Genomic DNA, 16995 nt, shown 5'->3' with positions numbered 1-16995 from the left:
TGGACCCTGATAAACACAGAGAATGGGCCCCTAATAAACCCAGAGAATGGCCCCTGATTACCCCAGAGAATGGCCCCTGATAAACACAGAGAATGGCCCCTGATAAACCCAGAGAATGGACCCTGGTAAACCCAGAGAATGGCCCCTAATAAACCCAGAGAATGGCCCCTAATAAACCCAGAGAATGGCCCCTGATTACCCCAGAGAATGGCCCCTGATAAACACAGAGAATGGCCCCTGATAAACCCAGAGAATGGACCCTGATTACCCCAGAGAATGGCCCCTGATAAACACAGAGAATGGCCCCTGATTACCCCAGAGAATGGCCCCTGATAAACACAGAGAATGGCCCCTGATAAACACAGAGAATGGCCCCTGATTACCCCAGAGAATGGCCCCTGATAAACACAGAGAATGGCCCCTGATAAACACAGAGAATGGCCCCTGATTACCCCAGAAAATGGACCCTGATAAACACAGAGAATGGGCCCCTAATAAACCCAGAGAATGGCCCCTGATTACCCCAGAGAATGGCCCCTGATAAACACAGAGAATGGCCCCTGATAAACCCAGAGAATGGACCCTGGTAAACCCAGAGAATGGCCCCTAATAAACCCAGAGAATGGCCCCTAATAAACCCAGAGAATGGCCCCTGATAAACCCAGAGAATGGACCCTGGTAAACCCAGAGAATGGCCCCTGATAAACCCAGAGAATGGTTTATCAGGGAGAATGGACCTGCCTGAAGGCACACCAGTGTGCTTTCAGGCAAGTCTAGGTGTGCCATGGGAATTTCTACCATATGTTATTACTATGACTTTATGGCAACTACTGTAACCAGGCCTGCCCACAGATCTAGACCCCTGTGAAAACCCCAGAGAATGGGACCTTCCCAGTTGGGATTTATTGATGACATCAGTGTGTGTGTGTTGGATCAGTAGCATTGGTGCTAGCATCCTGGCTAACAGTTACCTCATTAAGAGCTGAAAAGCATGGCAAGCTATTACTGGGTTGAAATTGGTGTTAAAATTATTAATTCATGCTATTTTTAACCAAGTTTTCTACCCATTTCCCAAATCCTATAACCCTTTTATTTATTTATTTATTTTTTTGTAAGCATTTGCCGCTTCTTATTAGTACTTTTGACCCATTCTTGCCACTTTTTTGGAACTTTTTGCCACATTTAACCCATTTTTGCTACCTTTTTGGCCACTTTTCCCCCAATTTTGCTGTTTGGCCACTTTTTGCATCAATTTAACCCCTTTTTACCACTACTACTTTTATCACTCATTAAAAGAACAGAAGAACCCGTCACTCTAAACATTTGTTGATTTTAACCTGTTCTTCTTGGATCCATCACCTTCAGGATGAGGGATGTTGATTCCTTGACTGACATGTCAACACTGACCCATGGTAAATATGTTTATTTCCTGCTGATATCCCAGAATGCACTGCTGGGCTGCTGCTGTTGGAGCTCATGCAGGCAGATCTAAAGATCTTCATTCAGCTCTACAATCCCAGCAGAGAGACTAATTACGGCCATTTCAGCCATTTCCATGTTAATGTTCTGTTTGTTTCCATTGTTGGAGAAGACAATGAGCAGAGATGCTAATGGAGGAGAAGCAATAACACCGTCCTAATGGGAGTCCTTCACAGCCACAAGCCCACAGGCCGCCAGGAGATGCCCCCACCTCAGCACCCCCCTCCCTAGTCCCTCGGGGTCGAGGTGGGACGTTTAATCAGGAATGACTCAAGATAAAGTTCTAGTGATCAGACAGGACTGACTGCATTTCTGTTTCATTCATGTCAGACTGTTGAGATCAACAAGTAGTGGTGGCTGTGTACTCCTAGGTTTGTCTCCTGATCACCTTCCTGCTGAATGATGGCAGTGTTTAACCCAGGTAATGATTTAAATCACCTTTATATTGAGGCAGAAATTTTAATATTTAAACCTCCACAGCAGCAGCAGATAGCTATGAAACCCTGCTGATGACCTGCAGCCTTGCTCTATGCTAATGCCTACAGCAAACAGAGACGGCAAATATGGAGGCAGACTTGGTGGCGACGTCTATTTGTGTACAGTATGTACGTATGGAAATGTTCTAATGTTAAATAACTGGATAATTAAGGAGACGCTCACACACTGGGAGGAGGAAAACAACAGGAATGCCGTTACTCATGTTTTACATCTCAAGTGTTTGTGAAAATGAAAAAGGTTTACCTAAATTCACTCAGAAACAGCAGAGAGAGCAAAGACCTACACTTCAACATGAAAGCATGTTGCTCTGTGGCCTTTATGTACCCCTCAGTATTACTGCTGCCTCCAAAAATGTGACAGTGACCCATGCCATAGACACTAATACACCCCCACACCATCACAGATGTGACAGTGACCCATGCCATAGACACTAATACACCCCCACACCATCACAGATGTGACAGTGACCCATGCCATAGACTCTAATACACCCCCACACCATCACAGATGTGACAGTGACCCATGCCATAGACACTAATACACCCCCACACCATCACAGATGTGACAGTGACCCATGCCATAGACTCTAATACACCCCCACACCATCACAGATGTGACAGTGACCCATGCCATAGACTCTAATACACCCCCACACCATCACAGATGTGACAGTGACCCATGCCATAGACTCTAATACACCCCCACACATCACAGATGTGACAGTGACAGTGACCCATGCCATGGGCACTAATACACCCCCACACCATCACAGATGTGACAGTGACCCATGCCATAGACACTAATACACCCCCTCACCATCAAAGATGTGACAGTGACCCATGCAATAGACACTAATACACCCCCTCACCATCAAAGATGTGACAGTGACCCATGCCATAGACACTAATACACCCCCACACCATCACAGATGTGACAGTGACCCATGCCATAGACACTAATACACCCCCTCACCATCAAAGATGTGACAGTGACCCATGCAATAGACACTAATACACCCCCTCACCATCAAAGATGTGACAGTGACCCATGCCATAGACACTAATACACCCCCACACCATCACAGATGTGACAGTGACCCATGCCATAGACACTAACACACCCCCACACCGTCATATATTCCCATATTTTGACCTTTGATAATAATCCAGATGGTCCTTTCTCATTATGGCTCTCACTTTGACTGTGTTTGATCCAGTATAGCAGAACTGGAGCTTAATGGTGACCTAGAAACATCAACAGTCTCATTATTATCAACACATTCAGACTAAAATCTAAACACTATCAACGTTAAAATGGACCAAAAGGGGACGAAAACTCAGACAATTTTCATCTAAAGACAAAGATTAAAACCAACCAGCTGCTACAGCTAAGACTGGTTATATTTCCTGGATCACAGGGGCATGACACAAGAACACCTCATGATTTCTCTCAGCCAATCAGAGCCCACCATCCCCTCTGGCTGAAGTTTCACTTTCATGGCTCCAAGATGGCAGCATCTCCTCAAACATCCTAAACTCACAGTAAGTAAAGTTGACCAGTGACATCACTTCCTCTCCTCCTCACTCATCAAAGCCCCTTCTCCTCCCCAGGAGAGGGCGGGGGCGTTTTGGTGAATTTCCCAGCCTGCCTCAGTGCTGCCGGTCTGGGGTTAATAGGTGTTCAACCCTCCTTTTCTCTCTAAGCGTTTGTGACTCAGGGACCGACTGATGTTTACCACTGATATCATATATATGCTAATGTGGACGCTTAATTGGAGGGGAGGGGACGGTGAGCAGGAGGGCGCGGGGTGGCGATCATGTGTAAAATTGATTTGTGAAGGCCGGTATTTGATGGACGGTGGGGGGGCCGGGGCTGCAGGCGGGGGGCTGGAGCCAAAAAACTTTGTCCCCTCTCTCTCTCTCCTCTAGTTTAAGTATTTCTCATATTCTTCATTAAACAGAGCTAAGGGGGAGCATTTATCCAAGCCAACCATAATAACCTTACCAAAGAAACAATCAATGAATTTATTTATTTATGCAAAACAGACTCTTTATAAATGTAAACCCCTTTCCTTCAAACAGATTCAGCTTTTCTTGGTAAGGACTAACCAAGAGACTAACTAAAGTATAGTGAAGTAATAGTAAAAGTAATGCCTATAGTGAAAATTGACAAAAAATTTGCTTAAAGCGCAAAAAAGTGGTGAAAAGTTTTAACAAAGGGGATAAAAAGGTGGCATCAAGGGGTTAAGAAAGGAAAAACAAGGTTAAAAATGACTGAAATTTAGGTGAAAAGCAGTTAAAAATGGACAACTGTTTGTTAAAAGGCCAACAAGTTGCAGAAAAAATGATGAAAAGCAGTTAAAAAGTGGCTTCAAAGAAGCAAAATGAGTTGTAATGTCGTGTGTGCTGTATGATTTCTATATATTATTGATTTTGTAACTGTGGGACAGAGTCTAGGACAAATTCCCCTACGGGGACATTAAATTCTATCTTTTCTTAAAGTGAAAAAGGCAGAAAAACTGTGAAATGCTTTAAAAGTGGAAAATGGGTTAAAGGTGCCAAAAATGGGCAAAAAGTGGTAAATAGAAGCAAAAATGGGAGAACACTGCCCTATAAAAAGGTTTTGTTGATCCTACTTAATGTTATTAATTTTAGCAGTTGCACAGAATATGTTTATCTAGATCTAGATATCATTTTTTTGTTGACTGAACTTAATGTTTTAAGCAATCTCAGATGAATAATACAGGTAAGTTTAACTTAATAATTTTGTGTAGCAGGTGCTAAAATTTTTAAAGAAAAGTCAACTTAACCTAGGTTAAACAGACTTAAATGAATGGAGTTGAATGAACTCAGTTTGATCAATTTTAGCAGTTGCATGAAATAAATTTGCCACAAATGTTTTTAAGTTGACTCAACTTATTATTTTTAAGTAATTCCAAATGAATTTACTTATAGTTTTAGCTCAACAAATTGCCAACACTTGGTTATTACTCAAATTATTGAGTTATGGCAAATCTGCAGTTTTCCCAGAATGCCTTTGGGCACTAAACCTTTATGCTCTCAGTTTGCTGCTGCTGTATAGGCCAGGACACTCTTGAAAAAACATTTTTATTTTCAATGAGAATTTCTCCTGATAAAATAAAGGTTAAATAAAATAAATAAATAAAATGCACCATGAGTGAAGTTGCTGTCTCAATTAAAGACGTCCCTCCTCGAGGGGGCGACGTTACCGTTGTTAATGTCTGGGACAGTGGATCACTAACAGTCTATGCTGCAAATGACTGTACAAGTTAGTCCACCTCGGTCCATCACAAGTTTTTATAACTCGAAAAAGTCAAGTGTAGTTTACTTGTTATTTTTTAGGCAAGGAGTTTCCATATTTTTAAGTAAGCTCAACTCATCTTGTTTTACAGTGTACTAAACTTAAGCTAATACACCTCTAATTTGTTGAACTAAAACTGTAAGTAAATTCATTTGGAATTACTTAAAAATAATAAGCTGAGTCAACTTAAAAACATTTGTGGAATCTAGGCAAATTTCTTTTGCACAACTGCTAAAATTGATTAAATTGAGTTAATTCAACTCCATTCATTCAAGTCTGTGTAACCTCGGTTCAGCTGACTTTTCTTAAAAAAATTTAGCACCTGCTACACAAAATTATTAAGCTAAGCATACCTGTATTATTCATCTGAGATTACTTAAAACATTAAGTTCAGTCAACAAAAAAAAACATCCAGATCTAGATAAACATATTCTGTGCAACTGCTAAAATTAATAAAATTAAGTAGGATCAACAAAACATTTTTTTCAGTGTGTCAGAAATGGTTTTTAAATATAAAAAGGCTTTAAAAATGGGCTGAAAGTAAAAAAAATTGGCTTTAGTAAAAAAAATGGTATAAAAGTAGCAAATATGGGTTGAAGTAAAAACAGGTAACAAAAAAGTGGCACAAAAATGGGGAAAAGCAGTTAAAGAGTTGTAAAAATTGATCAAAGGTGTCAAAAATTGGCAAACTGGTAAAAAAGTGTCAAAAATTGGTTAAGAAAGTCAAAAAATGTTAAAAGAAGAGGGTGAAACGGGTTAAAAGCAGGCAAGAAATGGGCTGAAAAGTGGCAAAACTGGGCAGACAGAGAGGAAAAAGGGTTAAAATGAACCACAAATGGTTACAGGCAAAATGAGTTTAAAGAACCAAAAATAGAAGGGGAGGAAATATGGTGAAAAGTGGTTAAAAAGTGTAAATAATGGGTTAAAGGTGTCAAACATGGGCAAAAGTGGAGCAAATGAGTGTGAAAGGGGTTGAAACAGCAATAAAGTGGAAAAGGTGGATGACAGGTGGTGAAAAGTGAAAAAAGAGGCAAAACTAAGTAAACATGGGTATAGTTAGGCAAAAACAGGCAGACACAGTGTTGAAAAGCAGTTAAAAAGAGCCACGAATACGTAATTTCAACATCAGAACTCAGTGATAGTCTGACAATATTTAACTGTTAGCAACTGTTAGCCAGGATGCTAGCACTGATGCTACTGATCCATCACACATGAATGATATGAATAATCAATCACAGCTAGAGCGCCACCTTCTGGGTTTGTTACAGACTATTGCTAAAAGAAGAGGGGATGCTACACAGTGGTAAACATGACCCGTCCCTACTTTTCTGAGACATGTTGCTGTCATAAAATTTAGAATGAGCTGATATTTTCCTGAGGTAGTAAAATGTCTCAGTTTAACATCTGACATGTTTCTGTTCTACTGTGAATCAAATCTGGTTCACGAGGTTTAACACTCATTGACTTGTTTTTATTTTAAACACCGACCCAACTTTTTTGGAATTGAAGTTTAATAAAGTGTGAGATCTTTTCTGACTTAAACTTTCATTCCTGAGATCATGGGCTTGATTTTAAAGCTCAGTCTTTAGATTTCTAACATTTTTGGTCGAAGATTCTCTGGTTTGATTTAAAAACGCTCCTGTTTGGAGGAAAACCCTCGCCGCTCCTCAGATCCAGACTAAAATGGCGTCCATGTTCAAAGTTTGCTTCTTAGCGTGTAAATCTGTTTCCCTTTGATAAGTTGGATTTCTCTCTCTGGCTCATTCAGGCCTCAGACGGAGGTTTTAAGCCGGCGTACGTGATCCGCATGGCTAAACGGCTGCTGGCTCTGAAACAAACAGCCCGCCAACGCTCTAAGTATATTATCAGCCAAGTTCTTTTAGGAACGTATTGCTAAAGGAGCTTACCATTTAATTAATGTAACTTCAGCGAGATTACAGCCGGCCCAGCCGTGTAAGCAGAGGCAGACTCTTATTGACCTCCATGCAAGAGCTTAAAGACACAAGAATGGCGTTTTTACTCAACTTTGATGGGATAACGGGTATAATCTTTCACCGGGGAACGCAGGAATAAAGTGTTTTAAACATAATACCCTCTGCAGTGTCAGAGGGCCGTGTGGCGTTCGAGTGGCGCTCTGACGCAGCAACATTTCATCAGCGCTGACTTTTTAATTCTGATTAATTTCCTTCATGATTGACTCAGAGAGAGGCGGATTATTCAGGGCTTTTATTGTGAAAGGATGCAGACAAAGCAGATTTATGCCTAAATGAAATCAGAACTGATTTTTGGATCAAACTGAAAAAAATCTGATGGAAATCAGCAGAAACAACTGAGCTGTGCTCACTGATAACACATTTCTGTGAGCTTATTTAATAATCCATGACTTTTAAAAACATTGTTCTGCAGGTTTCTGCAGGTTTGGGAGAGCATTTATGAAGCATTATTATAAATCTGTAGGATAAAATCATCTTTATCAATGAGAGAAATAAACATGCAGCTTTATTCATTAATAAACATTTTTAACAAACAGGCCATTAAAACAGGCAAAAATTACATTAAATCATATTTCAGAACAACGAGCAACGGAAGGCAGAAAAAAAACCTGAAATAGAAGAAATTAATACTTTTCTAACACACTAACAAAAGCAAAACATCAACAAAAACAATAATTAAAAAAATATATAAAATAAAATCTGAAGAGTGCTCTAGAAGCAAACGTCTTTAAATGCACTCTGCAGTAAAAATACTAAAACAACATCTGCATAAATCTGTGATCCGGAGGAGAAACAGGGCCACTGAAAAAACAATCCTTAGAGATGCAAAACTAAAGTCAGAATTCTGAGATTTAAGACAGAATTCTGAGATTTAAGACAGAATTCTGAGATCAAAGTCAGAATTCTGAGATTTAAGTCAGAATTCTGAGATCAAAGTCAGAATTCTGAGATTTAAGTCAGAATTCTGAGATCAAAGTAAGAATTCTGAGATCAAAGTCAGAATTCTGAGATCTAAGTCAGAATTCTGAGATCAAAGTCAGAATTCTGAGATTTAAGTCAGAATTCTGAGATCAAAGTCAGAATTCTGGGATCAAAGTCAGAATTCTGAGATCAAAGTCAGAATTCTGAGATCTAAGTCAGAATTCTGAGATTTAAGTCAGAATTCTGGGATCAAAGTCAGAATTCTGAGATTCAAGTCAGAATTCTGAGATCAAAGTCAGAATTCTAAAATTAAAGTCAGATTTCTGCGATCAAAGTCAGAATTCTGAGATTAGAATCAGAGTTTTGAGACAGTGTTAATTTTGAAAGCACTAATTTAGTTTTATTTATATTCTTTTGCCAAAAATATTTTTTAGTTTTAGTCATAATTTAGTCATCTAAATAGTTTTAGTTTTAGTCTAGTTTTAGTTGAAGAAAACTTCCCAACATTTTAGTTTACGAAATTTATAGTAAATTTAGTTGACTGATTGGATCTCTCCCCAACTTACCCTGCCACCGCGCAGCAAAAGCAGTTTTGATTAGATCTCCCTCGTATCTCGTCCCACCTTTCACCACAGCCAAAGTAGCTGTGATTGGATATATGCCTAACTTGCCCCTAATTTCTACATGACGAAATTAGGTGTGATTGGATAAAGTCTCTGTCAAACATTTTCACCTTGTTTTTATTAGTTGACTTAAATGTCAGTTAATTTCGTTTTCGTTTTTTTGCATGTGCGCTTGTTTTTAGTAGTTCCTGTCTCGTTTTCATCAGGGGAAAAAAGGACATTAACGAAAACTATAACGAAAAAAATTAGTCAACAAAATTAACACTGTTCTGAGATTAAAGTCAGAATTCTGAGATTATGTGTACATTTTTGGTCGTTTACACCCTCAGTGTGACAATTTATTAAAATCTTCAAATTTATAAAAAAAAAAGCATTAAAAGTTGCTGCTCATTATCAACATAACGATAGCTGTGATAATCCCCTCACAAAATCATGTTTACATGTAGAGCATGAAAAATATTTTGTTTGCAAGCATCTGAGTTTTTGCATTTTGACTGGCATTGAAAGGGTTAAATTTCTAAAAGTTAATAATTCATATTAATGATCAGGTCTGATCTTGATTAAAACATGTAGTGTTAAATATCAATGAAAATAATTTCTTATAGATATCTTTGAATGGTTTTAGTCATGAACAGCCTGAGTGTAATCTTTGTTTTGCTCCATCTGAGGGTTAGAGCTGTTTCGCTAATTTTTCCTGTTTCCTGGATTTTATGGACATCTGAGGAAATTTAAAGGTTTTTATTGTCATACAGCAAAATCACTGCTATGTTTGTTTATTTCATCTTCATGACTGTTTTTTTGAATACACTTTACTGCCTTTACATTGATGTATAAAGAATGTATAAATGAACAAAACTGTTTCTAACAGTAAAATACTGAAGCATCAGCAGAGATGATCTTCATCTTTAATAAACACATAAATATGTCTAAACTCTACCCCACTGATTTTAAAATAAGTCTGCAGACGTAGATCAGTAAATCTGATAGTCTTTCACATTTCTGAGTTCAAACACTTGAAGCATTTATATTTCACATTTAATCGACATATTAAAACACATTAGTGCTTTAATTTATAATTCCTGCTTCCCTACTTTTCCTGTATTATTTATTATTGGTCATTTGCTTTTATTCTAATTTTCAGAATTTTCCATCAACTTTATTCATATTTTATTACTTTTGTTTTGTTTTGTTTTGAAAAATAATTTATATTGTGTTTCTGCCTGTGCATTTGAACCTTTCTGAATCAAATGGCAGTAATAATAATAATAATAATAATAATAATAATAATAATTCAATAAAGTTGCTCATAAAATAATCATTCATGTTTATTTTTATCATCAATAAAGACGAGAATATTTCAGATTGATTTAAACTCTAAAATATAAAATTATCTCCATAAAGGCTCAAATTCATGTAAAAGTGTGAAAACCTCAGGTTGTATTTACCTATTCAAGGTTTTCTTAAGGTTTCATTAAAAACAGTAAATTTTAAATTTAACAGACACTTTAGTGTTTATTTATTAAGGGTTTATTTATAAAAATAAATTTTAGAACTGCTTTAAATGATCTATACAGCCTACAGTGGATTTAAATGGATTTATTTGAGCAAAGACAGAATAATAAAGATGTTTAAAAACAAAATACCTTTAAAAAAACAAGAATGAAAGCTTTGGATTAATAATAAATGATGATAGAGAATAAAGTGTATTAAAGTATTAAATGTCAGAGCTCTGGTTGTCAGGAAGGGTTCTGTATGAGGTTTAAAACAATTTAAATATAATTTAATGGTCATAAAATAAAAATGTGTTGTAATGTGGTCATTATAAACTTCACTGATCTGATCTAAACTTCATATTATCAGATTAAAATCAAATATAGAAACACGTTTAAAAACATTTTAACCCAACAATGAAACGTGTTCTCAACCATTATGACATCTGTCACTGATATGAAGAAATTAGTCTTTGTCCAGTATTTTCCCCGTAAACGGCCCAGATGTTACTAACCCCCCCGTCCAGGGTTCTCCTCCTTTTTCTGGTTTTGGTGTCGCCCTTTCAAACATTCTTTAACAGTGGGATAAAGAGGAGGGGGACGGGGGATTGGGGAGATTAGGATACGGGATCCTCCAGGCATTGTCTGACAATCTGCAGATAAAAAACCATTGCTGTGGTTCTGATTGAGCGGTGTGGGGGCAGGGCGGGGGGAGGAGGGGGGTTTAGGGGGGCAGGTGGTGAGATGGATCGGTCGGTCCCTGTTCAGGTTTGTGTCTCTGCTCCGTGTTAAACTGAATAAACAGATATTTCCTACAGCCATTAGAACAGGATGATGTTTCTGTCATCATGATCTGTGAGGATCAAACCAGCGTCACCTCCTGGTTTTTGTTTCTCCGCCCACCTACAGCACCACCAATGGAGAAAAGTTTACTCAACACTGATGACCAATCAACACCAGTAAGGAAAAATAACCCTCTGTTAGCGTACGTCTATAGTCACATGATCCCAATGACACAGGAAGTGGGAGACTGCCAACAAGGGAAAGTTAGTACTTTAGAGCTTTAAATGGAGCTGAACGCTGCAGTTAGCATCACCTAGCCTGGTCTATCCGGATGAAAGGACACCAGAGTCTAGAGGAGTCTAGGACTGAGACCAGAGTCTAGAGGAGTCTAGGACTGAGACCAGAGTCTAGAGGAGTCTAGGACTGAGACCAGAGTCTAGAGGAGTCTAGGACTGAGACCAGAGTCTAGAGGAGTCTAGGACTGAGCCCAGATTCTAGAGGAGTCTAGGACTGAGACCAGAATCTAGAGGAGTCTAGGACTGAGTTAAGAGGTTGGCTTAGCCTCTCTATCATAAAAAATCAGCAGTTGTTGATGGTTCTACTGTGATCTAGAATTCCAGCTGCTCAGGGATGTGTGGCTGCGAAACTGTGCAGACACGCCTAAAACAGTGCTGAACACCTGGATCAGTGCTGAACACCTGGATCAATGCTGAACACCTGGATCAATGCTGAACACCTGGATCAATGCTGAACACCTGGATCAATGCTGAACACCTGGATCAATGCTGAACACCTGGATCAGTGCTGCACACCTGGATCACAGCACAGACAGAGCATCTGTAAATTTGAGGTTCTAATGAAGGATTTGACTGTACTAAAATGTTTTGATAAATCTGGGCTGATAGAAGAAATCTGTCTACCTAGATTTAGAAATCTCATTTGATTTTGACGTTTTACAGCTATATTCTACGCGTGGTCTCTGATAATGAAATTCCTCTGATCATCTGTGTATTGATCAGCTGTTAAAGCAGTCCTCCTGTATTGATAAAGCTATTAGTATTGATGAGAGGTGATGACAGTAGAGCTGATCGATCAGACTCTAGGAGACACAGAGACTTTACAAAGAGGTAAATGTCTACTTCTTTCTTTCTTTCTTTCTTTCTTTCTTTCTTTCTTTCTTTCTTTCTTTCTTTCCTCACTCCTCAACTCCTTCCCTACTTTCCGTTACGGGGAGGAGCCATATTTCTGTATTTTCCTTAAATCCTGTCATATTTCTCTCCTTAGAGCCTGTGGTTCTTCTCCTAAACGCTGATTTAACAGTTCCATGTCTCCCTCTCCCATCTTTAAATCAAATCTAATCTCAGATCCCTGCCTCCTTAAACCTTTCTCTGAAATGTTCAGCTGATGTATAAAACTGTGGCGCCTCCTTTCTCCTCCCTGCAGGACTCCTCCAGCACATCATGGCGTGGTTAGCGGAGCCATTAGCGAGCAGATTGATTCATTACGCTAATGTGAGAGTCACCCTGTTGGCCCCGCTGAAATGCGTGAAATATGACACTCCTTAAATTTGTTCTAACACTGGCCCCGGGGAGCCAAACAGAGCCAGCGCTAATGGGGGGGAGGGGCCAATTATGCAGAGAGGAGCCAACTGTCAACAGATACGGGACAATGAGAGCGAGGGCGCTATCAGCAACTCAGACGCCAAAACCGCCACTTCTCCTCCTCACTGTTTCTCCTCCTCCTCACTGTTCCTTAGCACTAAGACCAAAACCACCGCTCCTCCACCTCACTGCTCCTCTTCCTCACTGCTCCTCCTCACTGTTCCTTAACAGAAACACCAAAACCACCACTCCTCCTCCTCATCATTGTCATCATCATCATCATCAATGGTCCTAAACAAAGACACTAAAACCACCGCTCCTCCTCCTCCTCATCATCATCATCATCATCACCAATGCTCCCAAACACAGAAAATAAAATCACCACTCCTCTTCCTCCTCCACCTCCTCCTCACTGCTCTTCATCACTGCTTCTTCTCCACCTCCTCCTCCTCCTCCTCATCAACGGTCCTAAACACAGACATTTAAATCAGTGCTCCTCCTCTTCCTCTTCATCACTGAAGGCAAGGATTTTATGTTTTGTGAACTTTGCTGACATCACCTCTTTAGGCTAGGATGGAATGTTTACAGGCTTTGATAGTATCATTTTAAAGAATGAGGTTCTGAAAATTGAAATGCCATCATCAACAAAGGCAAGGATGAGTAGTTTTGAAAATTTTTAGGACATCATCAATCAAGGCAAGAATGGAATGTTTTATAAGACTTGAATAAACCTTTAGAGACAAATATGGTTTTATAGACTTTGGTGACATCATCTTCAATAGGCAAGGATGGAATGTTTATAAACTTTGATGACATCATCTCTTAAGGCAAGGCTGGAATGTTTACAAGCTTTGATGGTATCATTGTATAAGGCAAGGATGAGGAGTTTTGAAGGATGGAATGTTTTACAAACCTTGAAGAAACCTTTAGAGACAAAGACGGCTTGTTTTATAAATTCTGATGAAATCATCACTGAAGGCAAGGATGGAATTTTCTGTGATCGTGAACATCATCTTAAACACAGCAACTTTCAAATTCTGATATCATCTCTAAAGGAAAGCATGGAATATTTACAGGATTCGATGGGTTTTTTTTAAATGCAAGGATTAGATGTTTCTAAAACTTTGATGACATCAGCTTTCAAAGCAAGAATGGAACTCTTTATAAGCTTTGATGACATCATTGCAAGGGTGAGGGTTTCCCTCGGTCCTCACCAGGTCCAACACTTCCAAAAAAATTGCCATCGAAGGACAGTCAACATCAGGGAATATAAAACAGTGGTGAACCTTCCCAGGAGAGGCCGGCCTACCAATATGACTCCAAGAGAACATGGACAACTCATCCAGGAGGTCCCAGCAGAACCCAGAACAACATCTAAAGACTTGCAGGCCTCACTGACTCAGTTAAGGTCAGAGGTCATGATTCAACAATCAGAGACTGGGCAACAACAGCATCATGGGAGAGTTCCAAGACTAAAACCACTGCTGAGCAAAAAGAACACAAAAGCTCGTCTCACATTTGACTAAAAACATCCTGATGATACTCAAGACTTCAGGGAAATATTCTGAGGACCGAGCAGACAGAGGAGGAACTTTCTGGAAGGTGTGTGTTCCGTTCCATCTGGACTTAAACTAACACCGCATTTCATCAGAAGAACATCAGACCTCTGTCTCTCCTGTCCTTTACCTCCATCTCTGAGGGTGTGTTTGAGGAGGGAAGCAGCGTCTGTGGCGGGTGGAGATAAGGGCTGTTGTTGTGGATGTGGGTGGTCTTATTTACCTGTAGGCTGAAGAGGCTCTCAGCTCCCTGCAGGCTTCGGGTCTGTGTTTGTGAGTCAACGATCGCCCCGAAGAACTCACAGATCCCTGTGCACAAGGAACAAATGGTCCACGTACACGCTCTCCACCCAACAAGTCATCAAAATGTGCAGAAATATGGGCAAACATGTGGACTCTGATTCTATGAAGGTTGTTTTTGGAGAAAATATCCTGTGAATTATGGCATAGATATTCTTCATGGGTCAGTTTACCATGGGAGGACTAACTATGGATCATTAACTGTTCAGTGACAATCTCCATATCCTTTCATCCACTCACAGATGGACAGATTTAGTCTTAACACCCAGACTGTTCCTTCATCTCTAAGTCTGTCAGGATTTTCAATGACTTTTCCTACCTGATATAAAGACTGTAGTTAAAATGATCTGAAGAGATTTTCACTACAGCAGAGGTGACCTATGTGAATTTAAAGCTTTGAAGATTAAAGTGACTGACCTAATCCAGCAGAGGTCCAGACAGCTGGTGCTAGTAGTCTCACAGGGATTGTAGTATAAAGACACCTGTGCCTGGAAGGTCTTCTCACTGATTCATCAGTATTCATGGCTACCATTACACCATGAAGACAAAAGAACACTCAGAGAAAAGGTTATTGAAAAGTATAAGTCAGAGGATGGAGACAGAAACATTTCCAAGTCTCTGAACATCCCCCAGAGTTCAGTTAAATCCATCATGAAGAAATGAAGGAATATGTCACATATGTAAATCTGCCTAGATCAGACCGTCCTCACAAACTGAGTGGGCGTGTAAGAAGGAGACTAGTGAGAGAGGACACCAAGACACCTATGACTACTCTGAAGGAGCTCCAAGCTTCAGCAGCTGAGATGGAGAGACTCTGCAGACAACAACTGTTGGCCGGGTTCTTCACCAGTCAGAGCTTTATGGGAGAGTGGCAAAGAGAAAGACACTGTTGAAGAAAACTCAGATTCAATCTGGACTAGAGTTCACCTAAAGGACTGTGGGAGACTCCATGGTCAAGAGGAAGAAAGTTCTTTGGTCTGATGAGACCAGAATGGAGCTTTTTGACCATCAGACAAGACGCCAAACACTGACATCACCACAAACCAGGGTTAACCTCAGCATCCTTAGAGAGATTACATTTTACAACCAGATTTTAAAAATCCAACAGTTTTTTTGGGAGATAAACCAGGCACAAAAAAAAGTTAAAGAGTATTTGGTGGATTATTTCTCTGTTGTAATAATGCTTCATCTCCATAAATATTAAAAAATAGTAAAGCCTATTTATTTCCCTTTAAATGGAGCCACATCTGTAAGGATCATGCATTTGTGGGATGAGCAGCAGAGCTGAGGATGTGGGTTGGTCATTGAACAATGTTCCTGATCTGCCCCTTTTATCAGGCCTGTTGGACTGCAACCTGAACATGTGGAAGAACATGATGTTCAGAGATGAGTCCAGATTGTGCAGCAGTGTAAATTTCTTCGACTAAATCTCTGACTAAAAATGTTCGTTGACAGCCTTTTTTCCATGACTAAAACTAGAGTAAGACTAACAAAATTAGATCTGTGATGACTAAAAGTGACAACAACTAAGTTTAGTTTCCATCAAGATGACTAAAACTAGATTAAAATGTAATGTAGTTTTCATCGGACATTCAAAATCTGATATTTCTCCACTGTGGGTAAATCTGTCAAAAACAATACATCTGTATCTATTCTGCCTCTCAGCTGTAGAAAGCAGGGACCCCAGGTTTAGCAGAGAACACACTACCATGATTTGGTACCAGATTTAAACAAAAAAATAAATGTTTGGACTAAAAGTAAAGACTAAATATGAGGACTTTTATTGATTAAAACTAAAAATATGACAATATGAAGAGCAAAATTAAAAATAGCTGCCAAAATTAACACTGCCACAAACACACCATCCCCACCGTGGAGCATAGTGGTGGCAGCATCATGCTGTGGGGACACTTCTCAGCAGCATCACGCTGTGGGGATGCTTCTCAGCAGCATTGTGCTGTGGGGATGCTTCTCAGCAGCATCATGTCGTGGGGATGCTTCTCAGCAGCATCATGTCGTGGGGATGCTTCTCAGCAGCATCATGTCGTGGGGATGCTTCTCAGCAGCATCATGTCGTGGGGATGCTTCTCAGCAGCATCATGTTGTGGGGATGCTTCTCAGCAGCATCATGTTGTGGGGATGCTTCTCAGTAGCATCATGTCTTGGGGACACTTCTCAGCAGCATCACGCTGTGGGGATGCTTCTCAGCAGCATTGTGCTGTGGGGATGCTTCTCAGCAGCATCATGCTGTGGGGATGCTTCTCAGCAGCATCATGTCGTGGGGATGCTTCTCAGCAGCATCATGTTGTGGGGGTGCTTCTCAGCAGCATCATGTCGTGGGGATGCTTCTCAGCAGCCAGCCCTGGAAGGCTTGTAAAGGTAGAGGGTAAAATGAATCATGGAGGACAATCGTCTTCAGTCTGACAGAG

The sequence above is a fragment of the Cheilinus undulatus genome, linkage group 4, assembly GCF_018320785.1.
Source record: "Cheilinus undulatus linkage group 4, ASM1832078v1, whole genome shotgun sequence".
NCBI lineage: Eukaryota > Metazoa > Chordata > Actinopteri > Labriformes > Labridae > Cheilinus > Cheilinus undulatus.
Note: the sequence above shows the minus strand (reverse complement) of the source record.